The sequence below is a fragment of the Amblyomma americanum genome, chromosome 1, assembly GCF_052857255.1.
Source record: "Amblyomma americanum isolate KBUSLIRL-KWMA chromosome 1, ASM5285725v1, whole genome shotgun sequence".
Classification (NCBI taxonomy): domain Eukaryota; kingdom Metazoa; phylum Arthropoda; class Arachnida; order Ixodida; family Ixodidae; genus Amblyomma; species Amblyomma americanum.
Genome location: NC_135497.1, coordinates 398525755 through 398542134, shown reverse-complemented (window position 1 = coordinate 398542134; position 16380 = coordinate 398525755).

The following is a 16380-nucleotide window of genomic DNA, read 5'->3' as shown; positions in this document are numbered from 1 at the left end:
CTGCATACAAATGCAGGATCTGGATACAAATGAGGCACTACATTAACAAGTGATGTATACTGTTATGTATTTAACATACCACAACGGCGATGCCATAGGGCTATTTTGATTGACCTATAAGAAGGGAAGCATATTAGTGAGATTTTTGTTACGGAACTGCCAGTGCAAACAAGCTTGCTTTATGCACTTGGAAGGAAGCTAAAAACCAGTTGCTGCTTTGTAGATAAAGGTGTCTCAGGTGGCTGTAGCTCACCATGGCAGGAAACCCACCAAAAACCTTTACTGAAGGCCTCTCCAGCTGTTGACTGTGCGTTGTGAAGCATAATCATTATCGTCCTCAGCGTTTTCTCGTCCTGCGATTTCTGGTGCGCCGTTTTTCATACTGAAGGCCTCAAACCTTATCTAAAAGCGTTGGTCAGCTGTCAGATGGAAGGCCGCCATGTTTCTTGAGATGCCACCACCGGAAATACGAAACTCGGCCAACTCGACTTGTGACTTGTTGCTACAACTCGTTGCACAGAAAAAACCTGCCTATAACAACTCGTTTTCCTAAAGAGAAAACATGATTGCGTCCTCAATTTTTTTAGGTAAAACATTCAAAGGCGTAGATTATCCAGCTTTTGAGTGCCTGATTTCACGCAGAGCTTCCACTTTCCACGTGACCTGTCAAGCGGCGTGTGATTTGAATGAAGCGGTTGTTCTGCAGGCAGCAGGGTAGCTTTGCACAGTCCAGTGCCTGTCGTTGACGCAACGTCTGCGGCGGCAGCGGAAATGGAGGGATGGCGAAAAGTTGCCTGCTTCTGCGCTGCCCATTACAGCTTTTTTCGTCTTTGATAGTTGAACAACCGCTTTTGCTCCTTGCATCAGTGCGACACAAATATGTAGCAGCGGAAAAGCGATGATGCAGCGCCTACATATAGGCATGCATATATTAATTTCATCACTGCAATTCCAAGCATCATAATATGCCCCTTAGCCTGCGATCATCTCGTTTCCTATTTTTGCCCTTTCCTTGCCACATATTCAGCTGCAAGATCAGGAGAATGATCTGCAACTCAAGCTTATGTCTCATGTATTTTAATGGTTTTTCATCAGCAAGGTAAATGCAGTTACTGAAGATTAATAACTGCTTTACTCATCATCGTCATCAGCCTGACTACACCCACTGCAGGGCAAAGTCCTCTCCCATCTCTTCAATTAACCCTGTACTTTGCCAGCTGCCCCCACCCTATGCCTGCAAACTTCTTAATTTCATCCGCCCACCTAACCTTCTGCCGCCCCCTGCTACGCTTGCCCTCGCTTGGAATCCACTCCGTTACCCTTTAAGGACCAGCGGTTATCCTGCCTCCGCATTACATGCCCTGCCCAAGCCCATTTCTTCCTTATGGTTTCGACTAGGATGTCATTAACCCATGTTTGTTCCCTACCCACTCTTCCTGCTTTCAGTCTCTGAAGTTACACCTATCAGTTTTCTTTCCATGCCTCGCTGCGTTGTCCTTCACTTAAGCTGAACCCTTTTCTTTAGCCTCTAAGTTTCTTCCCCATAGGTAACCACAGGTAAGATACAGCTGTTGTACACTTTTCTCTTCAGGGATATTGGTAAACTGCCTTTCATGATCTGAGAGAAACTGCCTTATCCTTTTACTTATTTCCCTCACGTGATCCGGATCAGCTGTCACTACCTGCCCTAAGTATTCCTCTGCCACTTCAAGCACCTCGCTGCCAATTGTGAATTAACTTCTGTTCCCTTGCTAGACTGTTCAACATTATTTTGGTTTTCTGCATTTTATTTTTAGACCTATCATTCTGCTTTGCCTGTATAACTCATTGAACATAATTTGCTGTTCACCTCCTGAGTGACTCAGCACGGCAATGTCATCAGCGAATTGCAGATTATTTAGTTATTCTCCATTAACTCTTAACCCCAACTGTTCCCAATTCAGGCCTCAGAATACCTCCCGGGTGGCGAGATCGTGTCTCCCTGCCTGACGCCCTTCCTTATTGGAATTTTATTGTTGATTCTGCAATGCCTGTATGACTGCTGAGATTTCCTCTGAGTCAAATGCTTTCTCATAATCAATAAAGGCTATATACAGCACGTTCAAAATTAGACTATTAATTTTTTTAAGGTGAAATGCCATACTTTAGTGACGATTTTGCAGGTTGGTAATGTGGCCAGGCGGACAAATTGGGGTAATAATTGTCCCGTAAATTCAGTAATTAACTAAACTTCATTAACTTTTAGTGGCTGAATTTAGCATGCATATTTATATTGAAAACTTGAAAGCAGTTGCTTTTGAGGGCAATTCCATTTTGTACAATTTTAGTAATGCACCTTTGTCCTCAGATGCGCACGTCTAAAATTTCGTCCCAGTTCATCTAATTACGCATGAGAGATGAGAGACAGCGGCTCTCGGCGTGAAGCACCTGCCTCGTGTGACGCAGTTGTCGCATTGGACATTCTGCCTTGAAAGAGTGTGCAGCAAGCGGCATCGCATCTTTCTACCAACTGTAGAAGCAATTGCTTAAAGAAATCGCTCTCCCTTCTCGCCGATCGAACAGTGAATCGTCGGTTTCGATCACCAAGAAGGAAAATGCTGGCCCAGAACAAAAAGCCATCCGTGTCGCCACTCGCTGCACACTTTTTCAAGGCGAAGTACCATGCTCAACATCTGCATCACTCGAGGGAGGTGCTTCACGCTGAGAGTCGCTGTCTCGCATGCGTAATTAGACACTGGGATGAAATTTTAGACATCCACATCTCGGGACACAGGTGCATTACTAAAATTGTACAAAATGGAATAGTCCTCAAAAGCTACTGCCTCCAAGTTCTCAATATAAATATACTTACTAACTTCAGCCAATAAAAGGAAAATTAATGAATTTTAGATAATTACTGAATTTACAAGGACATTTATCATCCCAATTTGTGTCTGCCTGGCCATATTACCAACCTGCAAAAGAGGTATTAGCGTACGGTGCTTCACGTTAAAAAAAATCAGTAGTCTAATTTTAAACACACTGTAGAGGGGTTGGTTATATTCTGCGCATTTTCTATCACCTGATTGACAGTGTGAATATGATCTATTGTGTAGCATCCTTTACAAAAGCCTGCCTGATCATTTGGGTTATTGAAGTCTAAGGCTGCCTTGACTCTATCAGCAAGTATCTTAGTGAATACTTTGTAGGCAACGGACAGTAAGCTGATCGGTCTGCAATTTTTCAAGTCTTTGGCATCTCCTTTCTTATGAATTAAGATAATCGCGTTCTTCCAAGCTTTTGGTATGGTCGAGGTCATAAGGCATTGCGTATACACGGTGGCTAGTTTTTGTAGCACAATCTCCCCTCCGTCCTTCAAAAGATATGCCGTTAGCTGTTCCTCATCAGCTGCTTTTTCACTTTGCATTGCTCCTAAAGCTTTCTTTATTTCCTCTTTCGTTACTGGCAGGAATTGCTGTGCGCTACTGTCTCTACCATTAATGTTCTGATTACACTGACTACTGTATAGATTTGTGGAGAACTCTTAGGCTATTTTATCTTATCTCTGTTGCTAATGACATTGCCCTCCTTGTCTCTTAACACATACATCTGGTTTTTACCTAGGCCTAGTTTCCTCTTCACCGCTTTTAGGATACCTCCATTCTTTAGAGCGTGCTCGATTCTCTCCATACTAAACTTCCTTATGTCGGCTATCTTGCACTTAATTATTAACTTTGATAGCTCTGCTAGTTCTAGTCTGTCTGTAGGGTTAGACGTTTTCATGCTTTGGCATTTTTTAATCAGATCTTTCGTCTCCTGAGATAGCTTTCCGGTACCCTGTGGAACCATCCTACCACCTACTTCTACTCTGCACTTCATAATGATAGCTGTCAGATTATCGTTCACTGTATGAACATTAAGGTCGTCCTCCTCAGTTAAAGCTGAATATTTGTTCTGCAGCGATATCCTGAATTCCTCTGTTTTCCCTCTTACATGCAGCTCGTTAATAAGCTTCTTCTTCACTGGCTTCTTCCATTCCCTCTTCAAGTCTAAGCTAATTCGAGACTTTACCATTCTGTGGTCGCTATAGCGCGCCTTTTCGAGGACGGCCACATCCTGAACAATGCCAGGTGTATCGCATAGTATGAGGTCGATTTCATTTTTAATCTCACCATTAGGACTCTTCCAGGTCCACTTCCTGTTGTCTCGTTTGCGGAAGAAGCTATTCATAATCCGTAAAATATTTCTATCTGCGAACTCTCCTAATAACTCTCCCCTGCTATACCTAGAACCTATCCCATAGTCGCCTACGGCCTGGTTGCCAGCCTGCTTCTTGCACACCTTCGCATTGAAGTCGCCCATCAGCACAGTGTACTGTGATTTTAATTTGTCCGTTGCCGATTCCACGTCTTCATAGAAGCTTTCAACGGTCTGGTCATCATGGCTGGATGTAGGCGCTTAGGCCTGCACTGCCTTCAGGCTGTACCTCCTATTGAGCCTAATTACAATAGCTTCTACCCTCTCGTTAATACTATAGAGCTCCTCTACGTTGCAGCTTTATCCTGATTAATGAGGAATCTCACACCTAGTTCTCGTCTATGCGCTAATCTGCGATAGCACAGTTTGTGCCTTTCCTTTAGTAAAGTATACGCCTCACCTGTCCTCCTAACTTCACTAAGCACTATGATGTCCCATTTAATGCCCGCTAGTTCCTCGAAAAGCACTGCTAGGCAAGCCTCACTAGATAAGGTTCTAGCGTTAAACGTTGCCAGGTTCAAATTCCAATGGCGGCCTGTCCGGAGCCAGAGATCCTTAGCACCCTCCACTGCATCATAGGTCTGACCGCCGCCTTGGTCACTTGCTCCACAGCCGCTGGGGACTGAGGGCCGAGGGTTAATTGGTTTGTTTAGAAGGTTGTGGCCAAACCCTGTTCTGGTGAGGGAGTCCGTTGTCGGTTCTGGTCACCGAGATCAGGTTGCTCTCCAAGCCTCGTTATGCAATTCCATCGGCACGCGGAGCTTTTGTTCTTTTTATACCTCTACGCCATCGCGTAGAGGTAGAGTGTTCACCTCACGTTCAAATCCCGGTGCCGTGCAATTCTCTAACAGGTTTGAAATAAAAAAAAGGCCTTACTAGAGGCCACTGTAACGTGGAATTGGTAGTATTTATTTATGGCTGATGGCTAGCTCGCTTCTGAACATTCTTTTTAGGCATTTGAGCTGCCGTTGGAGCACTGACCGAATTTCAGTATTACGCAAAACAGATACATCTAGAATGACAGGAAATCTAAAGAATTCATCTCAAGTCACATCATCTCAGATTCAAATTCTAGCTGTTTTCCAGGTGCCTAGTCCTTGGGCAGCCTTTTGTTGAGCCGCGAACTTATTTCACAAGACAACTGTGCCAACACCTTAGCACATATCTTAATCACAAAATAAAGAATTGCATTGCAAAGTTTACGTTGTTCCTGTCACTTAGTGTAGCCTTATACAAAACAGTGTTTAATTTATGCCTGTTGTATAGCAGAAGATGGGCATACATGCAAGCTGCATGGCCATCGCCTAGTGCACGCTCCTGGCTGGATTGGCTGATTTCAGACTGCTGTCAGCCCTGCTACCCACAGGCCAACTCTGCAAGACACCAACTAACCATACTGCTGGTGAGTTGGAGCCGCTACCTTGTCCTCGTCGCACTTTCGAATGTGTTGCAAGGATTTATACGGTCCGCTCCCCTATTCTGCTTCTGGCAAACGGTCAGTTATTGTTGCCGTTGATCACCTCACGAGGTATGCTAAAACCGCCGTGCTCCCTGCAGCGACAGCCTTTCTTCTGCCGCGGTTCATCCTTTACATGGTGCCCCTTGTGAACTGCTCAGCGAAAGAGGCCACATCATCCTATCTGACATCATCAAAGCTCTTCTGCGCGATTGCAGCGTCATCCATCGGACTTGCACTGTTTATCACCCTCTGAGAAAGGGCCGCACTGAACGCTCTAACCGCACTCTGGGTGACATGTTATGTGCGTCACTTTGAACCACACGAACTGAGACCTGATTCTCCCCTATATTACGTTCACATACAATGCTGCTGCATAGTCTGCAACAGAGTTTTCTCCTTTCTTCCTTCTCTACGGCTGACATCCTTCCGTTCCAATTAATACAGTTCTACCCTGCCACCCTGAAACGCCTTAGTGCACTAGTGTTTCTCAAGCCATCAGGCACGTTGAAGATTGCTGCGAGATTGCCCGGTTGCTCATTACAGCTACCCAACCCCTCCAAAAAACCTACCACGACAAAGATCAACCAGCCCAGCACTTCCTGCCCGGCTCTCTTGTCTGGCTGTGGATACCTTCCCATACTCCGCAGCCTTTCCCGTAAATTTCTCGCTAAATATCAAGGCACCTATCACATCTTGAAGTGAACATCTGTGAACTACATTGTTGAGCCACTCACATTGTCTCCCAATCTTTGACGCCCCGGCTGTGAGACTGTACATGTCCAGCGCCTCAAGCCCTACCATGACCTCGCTGTCTTGTCCACCCCTTAAGTCACCAGGATGGCTCCTCTCCTGCCCAGAGGCTGCTGTAAGGAATACTACGGGCATACGTGCGAGCTGCATGGGCACTGCCTAATGCACACTCCTGGCTGGACTGGCGATCTCAGACTGCTGTCAGCTTTGCTCTCATTCCGAATCTTCTACTAATAAACCTCCACCTTACACTATACTTGTGCATATACTTGCCTTCAGAAGTGTTCTAGTTCTTTTTAAGTAAGAATGAGCTACCTGTAACCTGAAAAGGCAGTAAATGGTGTACGCTTTCAGTTGCAGTGTTTGACCATTGTGATAAATATGGGTATTTTAAGCATTTATGCGAGGGAATATATGTAGTTGCTCCTCTTTTCATAGTTTTCCTGGCTCGCAAAAGAAAACCTCATTGATTCTAACTCTTGGCTAAGAAATGTTGACCCAGCGCTACGAGACGAGGACACAAAGAAAGCACCACAACACACGTACCACATAACAGCGCCCATCCTGTGGTATGTGTTTCCTTTGTGTGCTCGTCTCATAGCACCGGGTCAACATTTCTAAGCGATGAACCAACTATTCCAGACCAGAATCCTCATTTAACTCTTGGCTACATTCTGGTGTACAGGGTCCGTCCTGAATGTAATGAGACAACTCGTGGCGTGGCACGCGCATATGCTAGATTGGGAAACTGGTTTTGGAGGACGGAGGGGGAACCTTCAGCTTCATAATGCGATGACCTCAGTTGGCTTCGAGCAAGCAAAGCGAGTGGACGTGTCTTAGCGTGTACTCCTGTTTCGTCGCTGTGTCGCGGAAACCAGGGCGCAAACGTTGGAACAGTGCAACGTGGTGAAGCTTTGCATTGAACTGAGTGAGCCGCCTACCGAGACATTCGACATGATCAAGACAGCATGTGGGAATGATGCAGTGTCCAGACTGCAAGTGTTCCAATGGCAAAAAGCATTTACAAACGGCTGTGAAGACATTCAGGATGACACAATCAACATTACCGTCCCTAACCGTCACCAACGGGCGCCCGGACCTTTTCGCGGCGTGAATGTCTTCACGGCCGATCTAACAAATCTTTTAATTTAACTTGCATTATTTCCACTGCTTGCTGCCTAGACAGGAGGCAGTTGTCGTATTCATAATGTCCGTTTGCAGGCACAGACTTACATGGGAAAGCAACATTGTCATATTGAAAAAATATTTTTAAAAGTGTTCTGCCATGTTTCTAAGCTCTACTGCAAGGTAGCTGTTTACTTTGGCAAGGTGTTTTCAACTGCGAAAAATAAAATATGGTTGATAAGTTGTAGAATATCCCTTTAAAGGATTTCAACCACAGTGGTCATTGATGCATGCATTACAAATCTGACAAAAAGCAATCCTTGAAACAAAATTTAACACTTAAGGCAAACTAAAAAAATACTAGAAGCACTGTAAAAATAAATTGTTTAAAACATCACGTAAGCTAAACATTCGATGATATAGAAGAAAGTAAAACATTTTATTGCAAGATAACATTATACAAGAAATATAAAACAGCATCAAACCTCAGTAGATGCCACCTAAATCTTTGGTTGTATGATGAACTAGAAATCGAGTTAAAAAAGCCATGAGAACCAGTCATCAGCATGTGACAGTAGAAATCATATAAGCATACAGGGAACAATGCACAGTAAAACTACCACACAAAACAGCCTGCTAGCAGAAACAAAAACAAGCTGGAAGCATATCTTCACGAAGGTCACAAAAATCCCATTAACACTCCCATGTAAGAGAGCACTTTCGAAAGACAAAACACCATTAGTAATTAGAAGTACTACAAAATTGACAAGTGAGCACCGCCCAGCAGACATGTCCGAGACGAGGATGACGATAACTGAGGAGGACAATGAATAACAGGACGAGATAAAGAAATGGAGTTAAAAATTGCAGTAAAAAGAAAGAAGCAACACTCGCAGCTAGTTTTAGGTGAACTGCTCTAAATGGCTACTTTAGTAAGCATTCCAAAATGAGTAGTCTCCTGTATTTCCATGACCTCCTTGATCAATGCCAAGCGGGGTTAGGTCCAACTGATTGACAACAGACCAGCTCACCACTTTTGAGTTGTATGTCGCGGATGCTTTTATAAATAAGCAACACTGTTTATCTGTGTTCTTTTACTTAGAGAAAGCATATGGCATGTGTCGCTATGGTGCTCTTCGCAACCTGTCGTCCTTTACAATGTCAGGAAATATGCTGAATGCAATATAAACTTAGCTCTCCGAATGGGCCTTCTAGGTTCGTTTTGGAACTACTTCACTATTGCTGTTTATGTAGGAGAATGGTGTTCATCAAGGTGGAATTCTCAGTTGCCCACTTCATAATGTTAAAAATATATTCTCTGAAGAGCATGCTGCCCATTCAAGTTTCAAGTCATAATTTGTCCATTTGCATACAGAAAATTCAATTAGGGGTCAACGCTGTCTAGGTGGGTAGGTGAAAATTGATTTAAAATTAACAGCGACAAGACTGTCTGTGTTCTTCTCAGAACAGTGCGGCATTAGGCATGACCCCAACGTCTCGCTGAATGGGCAGAGTGTCGCATTTCAAAGGGGTTACAAATTTCCACAAAGAAACCACAAAGGGCGCCTCTTGTCATTGTAGTTGATGAAAAGCTTACTTTCGTGACACATACCATGCGATTACAGCTTAATTGCATGAAAGCATTGAATGCTAAAAAATCCTCTTGCACCCTTCATGAGGTACCGACCAAAATTAGCTGCTAAGTTTTGATATCGTCCTATTACATATTGACTGTAGGTCAGTAGAGTACGAGCCAGTGCTGAGGCCTGCCTTAAAGATGCTCAGCCCAGTGCATCACACCGGACACCGTCGGGCCACCAGTGCTTTATTATTTAGCCCCATTGGTAGCTTGTATTTTGAAGTTGACTGATGGTCACATGAGTTCACAAGCGTTACGTAGGCCGTGTTTTTTAACTGAAAGATAATTGGCTGGCAAGTAGAAAAAAAAGTAACTACATACTGTGAGTGGGGTCTGAACCCATGACCTCTGTATGTCGTATACAGTGCTCTACCAAGTTAACTATGGTGGCAGCTGTCTAGCCTTCTTCTTACGAATGCATTTGTATTGCTTGTAATCAAACCTTGAGCTTTCACCATCACCACCCTCTTCCATAGCGACGGATGTAGAAAGGTACTGCAAGTGCCCCGTGGAACATGATCGAACGGTGACAGCTGGTAGCTGTGCAAGAACCCTTTAATGCCATGTATGGCATTAAGACTGCCAGAACCCTTATGTAACACCCCCAATCCCGGGGGCCTTTAAGGTAATAAAGTGAAGTGAAGAACCAAGGCCGTTGCTAAGCTATAGAGCAGACAAAGGTAGGAACATGACAAGCTCATTATGACAGCTGTTTTCAAGGCAATCATCTGTAATGTCACAATTCCCCACGGAATGACCACGTTTGTCGAGTGCTTGAACATACCGCTCTTCAATGTTCAAACCTTTTTTAACAACTTAACTGCTCCCTGGGAAACACATCCTATTGACAGCAACACATCAATTCTCTACAAGGACAAACACAGGCTTCTGTCTACCATAAAACAGCACCCCATTTCTTTGCATGCAAAGTATCGATGCATAGAGTTTTATAATGATGCCTCCAAGTCCTTGATAGTGTAATGTGTGGTTCATGGCCCTCATTTCTCCAAAATACATACACAAGCATATTTACTGCTGAATGTTATGGCATCCTCCTGGCTGTAAGACATGTCCTAGGAAAGGGACTATCAACCTCTCTCAGTACACAGACTCCTTAAGTGCAACTGCTCTGTCTTCTGGAAGGTTCTATAACAGCCCAGTAATTAGTACCCTCCTAAACTGCTTCATGTTAGCGAATACATCAAAACTGAAAATGGCAGTCTGCTGGGTACCGGGTTTGTGAGTAAGCTTATAGACCCACTTTCTCAGCTTCTCTCCAAAGCTGGATTGATAATAATGAAATGCCGCACCAGTGCCTCAGACCACATATCAGGAGCACATTTCACAGACAGTGGCAAAGGAATGGAATGCAGAAACAGAGGAGAAATTGCACATAATAAGACCAGATATAGAGATAGCTGCCACTGAAAAACGAGGTAGATTCAGAGAAACAGCACTGTGTAAACTTTACATACATGACACACTGACTTGCTTTGTAGAATGCACTGGCTCCACTTTGTATGAAGAGCAGTGGCCAGGTCCCAGTTATCAATATCCCACTCATGCTCCCAAGGTTGGTAGTGGCTGCCGCAGTGGCTCAGTGGTTATGGTGCTCAGCTGCTGACCCGAAAGATGCAGGTTTGATCCCAGCCGTGGCAGTCACATTTCAATGGAGGCGAAATGCTAGAGGCTCAAGTGGTAGAAATTATCTGGAGCCCTCCACTACGGTGCCCTTCATTGCCTGAGTCACTTCAGGACCTTAAACCCCTTTAAATCAGAAGTACAGACAGCACATTCCAGAGTTGCATAAAAATGAAGTTCATCACACCCCTATTTTTTTTCTAAGTGATTGCCCAATCTTTTCGTCCAGATGTTTTTTTTTTTTTTTTAAGGAAATTTTGAACAGATGTTGGTATCGTAAATAGAATTTTCAGCAGTTGCAAGTTTGACGTACTCATTCTCCTAACTACACCAGTGCAATGTGGGGAAGTCACTTAACTGGGGGCAATTTTTGTGTGGTGAGGTCGAGTTTGTAGTTATGCTCTTTTCCTAACGACATCGCTGCATCACAGAGAAGCTGTTCTAACAGGTGACACTGCCATCGTATAATGAGGTCTACTTAGCAGGCCCTTGCTTGCATTGACGAGAAGATGGCTGAACTGGTTATCTTAGCCATTGTGGGCCTCTTCATTCTTGTCTGGGCAATGACTATCGCTGAAGATGCTTGGCCCAGTCTCTGAATTATTTCCAGAATGATCATTGATCATTCTTAGTTGGCCCTGCACACCTTGTGTTTTTTGTCATTCTGTTGCACTTATCACTCTTATGAAACACTATGAAGCAGCACATAATCATGAAGTCCTATACTTCTGCATTGCTTTTATTACACCGTCAAGAAAATGCAACCACAGTATATGTTGTATATCTGAGCTGACCTGTCACCAACTGTTCAGCAGCCTGGCTGGCAATGCCCGTGCTCCAGAAAAATACATTATCAACTTCCAAGGCATCATAAAACAAAACATCTTATTCCTTATTTCTTTGGCACTTAATTGTATTTGGACCAAAAATTATGCATTGCACTCGTGAGGGAAAATTCTGACATGTCTTTGTGAAAAAGAAATGCTAACAGAGACTAACTCTGACCTTTTTAAAACTGGCAAGAAATTCTGATGCCGATGTGGTGCACACAAGTGCAACTGTACGTATGTCCTTTGGCTGCTGGACTGCCATGAATCAATATTCATTTTAGACTGTTATAAAGGTGTACTAGAGCATACATAGTGAACTCTCTTTAAGTTTGTGCCCATGTGTGGACAAAGTTTACTGTGGCTGACTGTGTTGTTAGTTCTTTTTTTCCAGCCAGATTGTTTTTCAAGCGGCAAACAGATCTCTTTCAAGAACACCCTTCTTTCTACAAGATGTTTCTGTGATTGCAATTTTTTGCACAGAATAAACAGCTATTTAAACCTTCAGCAGTGCCGCAAGATCCCATTTTATTGGACAACTAAATCCATCACCATATTGCATGGGTTACTTGAATGACTTCATATTGCAAGGGTTTTCAAGCACTTGGGAAACTGTATCGGCTTAAGATGCTGAAGAACCCCACATGTCTTAGCTTCCATCCTTTCCTGCATGACATGCATACAAAGAGAGCGCAAATGTGCAACCCCTCAGAAAATACCTGAATTCAATTATTGACAGGCCAAATAGGGAGTCTGTTATAAGCAATTAGTGTGATTAGTCACCAGATAAGGTGGGATAAGGAATGCTGGGGGTTGACACATGCACCAATTTAGGTGCTTGGAAACTCTGAAAGCACACAACGATTAGCGTACAAACTGGCCAAGTGCGTATATAATGGTATGTTGTGTTTCTCTAAAAATCAACACTATTCTCATTCAGAGTGACTAATGCCATTTTTGCCTTACAGCAGCATCCTTGAAAATGCAAATTTAAGCTGCACTTACTATGCCACTATAGGCCTTTGCATCAGGCAAGGGAGACGTCGAAATGCCTCCCCGCTGGAACGTTCTCAGACCGGTTCCGCTGCCTTCCACCATGCTAGCACAAAGTGCACACGACAGTCCACAGCGCATTATAGCAATTCCCGGGGAGCTCTTACTGCAAAGGTCTATAGAGCCTTCCCCAAGCAGGACTTTGGGTAACTTTTAGCCTGGAATGGTTGCACACCAGCATTAAAAAAAAAAAACTGCCGGTGGTTTAGTTTTGGTTAAACCTGGAGTGATGCGATAGCTACAGCTGGCCGAGTGGAACTTGGTCACGTGACGAACCATGTGATCAGCCATGGTGCCGCGCCGCTGGCAGCTACTCCGCACCACGTGACAGCGTGGTGGCGCAGCAGCGCCGCCACCACCCCGCCATGCTGAAGGCTCGAAATGCTACCATAATGTAGCTGTTGCTACAAAATGCTCAAGACACTTATTGTTGACAGGAATCCTAAGGCACAGTAATGTGCGTGCACCTAGGCTAATAATGCCCCATTACCACTGAGGTGTTCAAATCTTGTAGGCTTTCCTTTCCTGAGTGCTGATGCAAAATGTTACAGACTCCTGACCCTTCACATGTTTATTCCATTTATTCAAAGATTCTGGCTTTTCCACAACTTTCGCCATCTCCAGGCACCATATACTCTGGAACAGCATCTGCAAGAATGAAGGGAAGGCTTTTCAGAAATACGGCACCAAAAAAGGCTGAATGAAGCCTGACTGACCAATATTAATTTCACTGAAGCAGAAAGCCAGCAAAGCATATCAACGTGCATTTGGAGAATGCCAGCACATTGAAAAGTGCCAAGAAAATGTGCCAAGAGGAACTAAAATGGGACCAGCTACACACCTTTCAAACTGGCTGCCGTACATAAGAAATTCAAGAAGTACAGTTTTGCTGTTTGGTGACGCTAGTGTTTCAAAACTTAACAATGAATCGGCCAACCTTACGCACTATGTTGCAGCTAATCCTCAGGCTTTTCGATTAGTCGGTGTTTTTGCTTGTTCCCAGCAGCACCCTTCTTTTAGTGATCAAGTGACCCTATTGCATGCAGGCAGGATGAAGACCTTCTGGCATCTTGCAGCAGTGAGCAGTCTGCAAAGGCATTCTTCTAGCTATAAGGCACTCGCAGCATCTCTGCTACCCAAACTTCATTGTTGCATTTGGAGTGCATCTGAAAGCAGTACGCTTTGATTTCGTGTCATGTAAGCAAAGCTTTAACTTTGAGGATCACGAAACGAAGGAATCGCTCAAAGGATTTCACACTGGAGAGACATCACAGGGGAACAGCTCATTTTACGTGCACAGTCTACCAAAGTGGAGGCAGCAATGGTAATGGCCATTTTTTGTTTATGTTGTCACACATTGAATCCCAAGAAGTATGCACAGAGAGCCTGAAGCGCATAAATGCATTCCCATTTTTTTTGTTCAGAAATACTGCCTCTTTTTGTAAGGCTTGACAAAGGACGGATACAAGGCATTATAATAAAACAGCAGCGACAAGTTACGTGATTAGGTATTTCCTTCAAAAATTCTTGGGCAACAATGCATGCAAGCAAATAGCCAGTTATTCCTCACACCGACAGTGTGTGCAAAAGATAACAAGACGGAAAAAGAACCATGCTCGGTAGGTCAGTATGCCTGGTAATTTGTGCTCTAGAATTGATCAATGAGATAGGTGCTTGATTAATGGTTCATATTGACCAATCTATTCAGTCTATCACATGCATGTGTGTGGTTACTGCATCTGATAGCCTTCTGGAAATTGCTAACAATGTCTCTTATTATTAACTTCATTTATTTACCCTAATTGCCCTTTTTGGCAATACATAGAGGGGGTTTCGGGGTTTCATAAGTTGTTGGCCTGCGTTGTTTATAGGATCATTTATGTTTCAAGCACCTAATTAAGCAGCAGAAGTCCTTTATTGCAGATAATGCTGATATGATTATGCTAGCTCGGGTTAGTCATGAAAGTAGCACCAAGGTATTTAAACTCATTAGCATACATTAGATCGTATCCCTTGAGTGCTTTAGGGGAAATATATGGAATTGATTTCTTCTCTTCAGTGAAAGTCAATGCAGCTGTTTTACTGAAAATGCAAAAATTCGATGCACTGCCGGAAACAATATGTAAGATGCTATGACAAACGTGAATACACTGCATTTTGCACCACAATGGACACGTGTGACTGTGAAACAAACAAATCTGCACAGTTGTTCTCTCCAGTTCGTACTCCAAGAGCCACTGGCGACACGTAAATGGCGCAGCCGTAATCGCTGTTGCGTATGTGCAGAAAGAAGGGATCTGGTAGCATGCGTGCCTCTGCATTGCGTTGCGGAACTTAAGGTCTAATTTTATGTTTTGTTTATGAACAGCACAGATGTGGCTGCTTATTGCATCGTTTTTCTGCACCTGCTCGACAGGGTGAGGCTGTTTTTACAACAAATCCGACTAGGGCGGGGCCTCGTCTTTTTTCACTCGACTAAACATCAGCAACATCACCAACGATCATGTCTCCTCGTCTTGGCTGGGCTAGCTGAGGGGTTGCGGCAGCGCTCCTTCTTGCTGCGTGGTTTTCTGTGGTGTGGGTCGTCGGGTGCGAGCAGCCATGCCGGTTGGACTACCTTGCGATGATTGTGTGGAACAGCAGCTACGGTGAATCGTGCGCACGTACCCAGTACAGGTCCTAGATATGATATCCCGTTCATTTGGAATTGTTTGTACGGCAGGTTGCTCCCTAGAGCGCTCGAACGGCGCACCGAGGAGTCGACTTGCGTCATCTACGGCTGGCCTATCTAGGGCTCGAAACAAGGCCGTAACCGTGCATGCACATTCCCATGGGTCGTGTTTGACTTCACAACAGAGCGAACTGTTCGAGTGGTCTGGACAAGTGTGGACTGCACAGTGTTTGTTTTTTTTTTTTGCGCGGTGTGAGCCGAGCGCTTCCCACACATGACACGGTCTACTTTCGGTTCAAAAACATTTTCTCGCTCAAAGGCATGGCTTGCACAGTGAAGAGATATCTATGGACGTCTCGCATACAGATAACCCTTCCCGGTGCAAATTAAATTTGTCCAATATATTGATATCGAGAGGCCAGCATGTATTTTTGAGGAGGATAGTGGAACAATATCATAAAACGAGTTCTGTCGGTTCATGCTCGATTCCAAATGGAATCACTGGGAATTATTGAAATTTGAGTAGGAGACAAGCACTGGTTCTTTTGAAAAGTGGCATGTAAAAAGCTGCACCACTACCTTCCCAGTAACCATATTTACAGCCTCGAGCTCCCAGCATCTTTCTGCACTGACTACAAATTAGTAATGTGAATTCTCAGACTGAGCCAGTGCAGAAAGTTTTGAAATACTCATATGGTGAAGGCACTCCTTGTAAGTGGGTGCTTGTATCATAATGAATTCTGCCTTGTTCAGCAGTATCATGCAGCATACAAAATATGGATTTTCCCACAATGACTTTTTGGATGCACAGCTTTAATCGTTTGGTGCATTTGTTGGCTTTTCAAAGATAGAAGGCTGATGGCTTTCAACCTTCGGCATAGTTGCACTACCACTCAGTTCTGAATCGTCCTGCAGTTTTCTAATTGCTGCCATGGGCGCTATTCCATAGAGGTTCAATGTGCTAAAGTTTTGAGTTTGA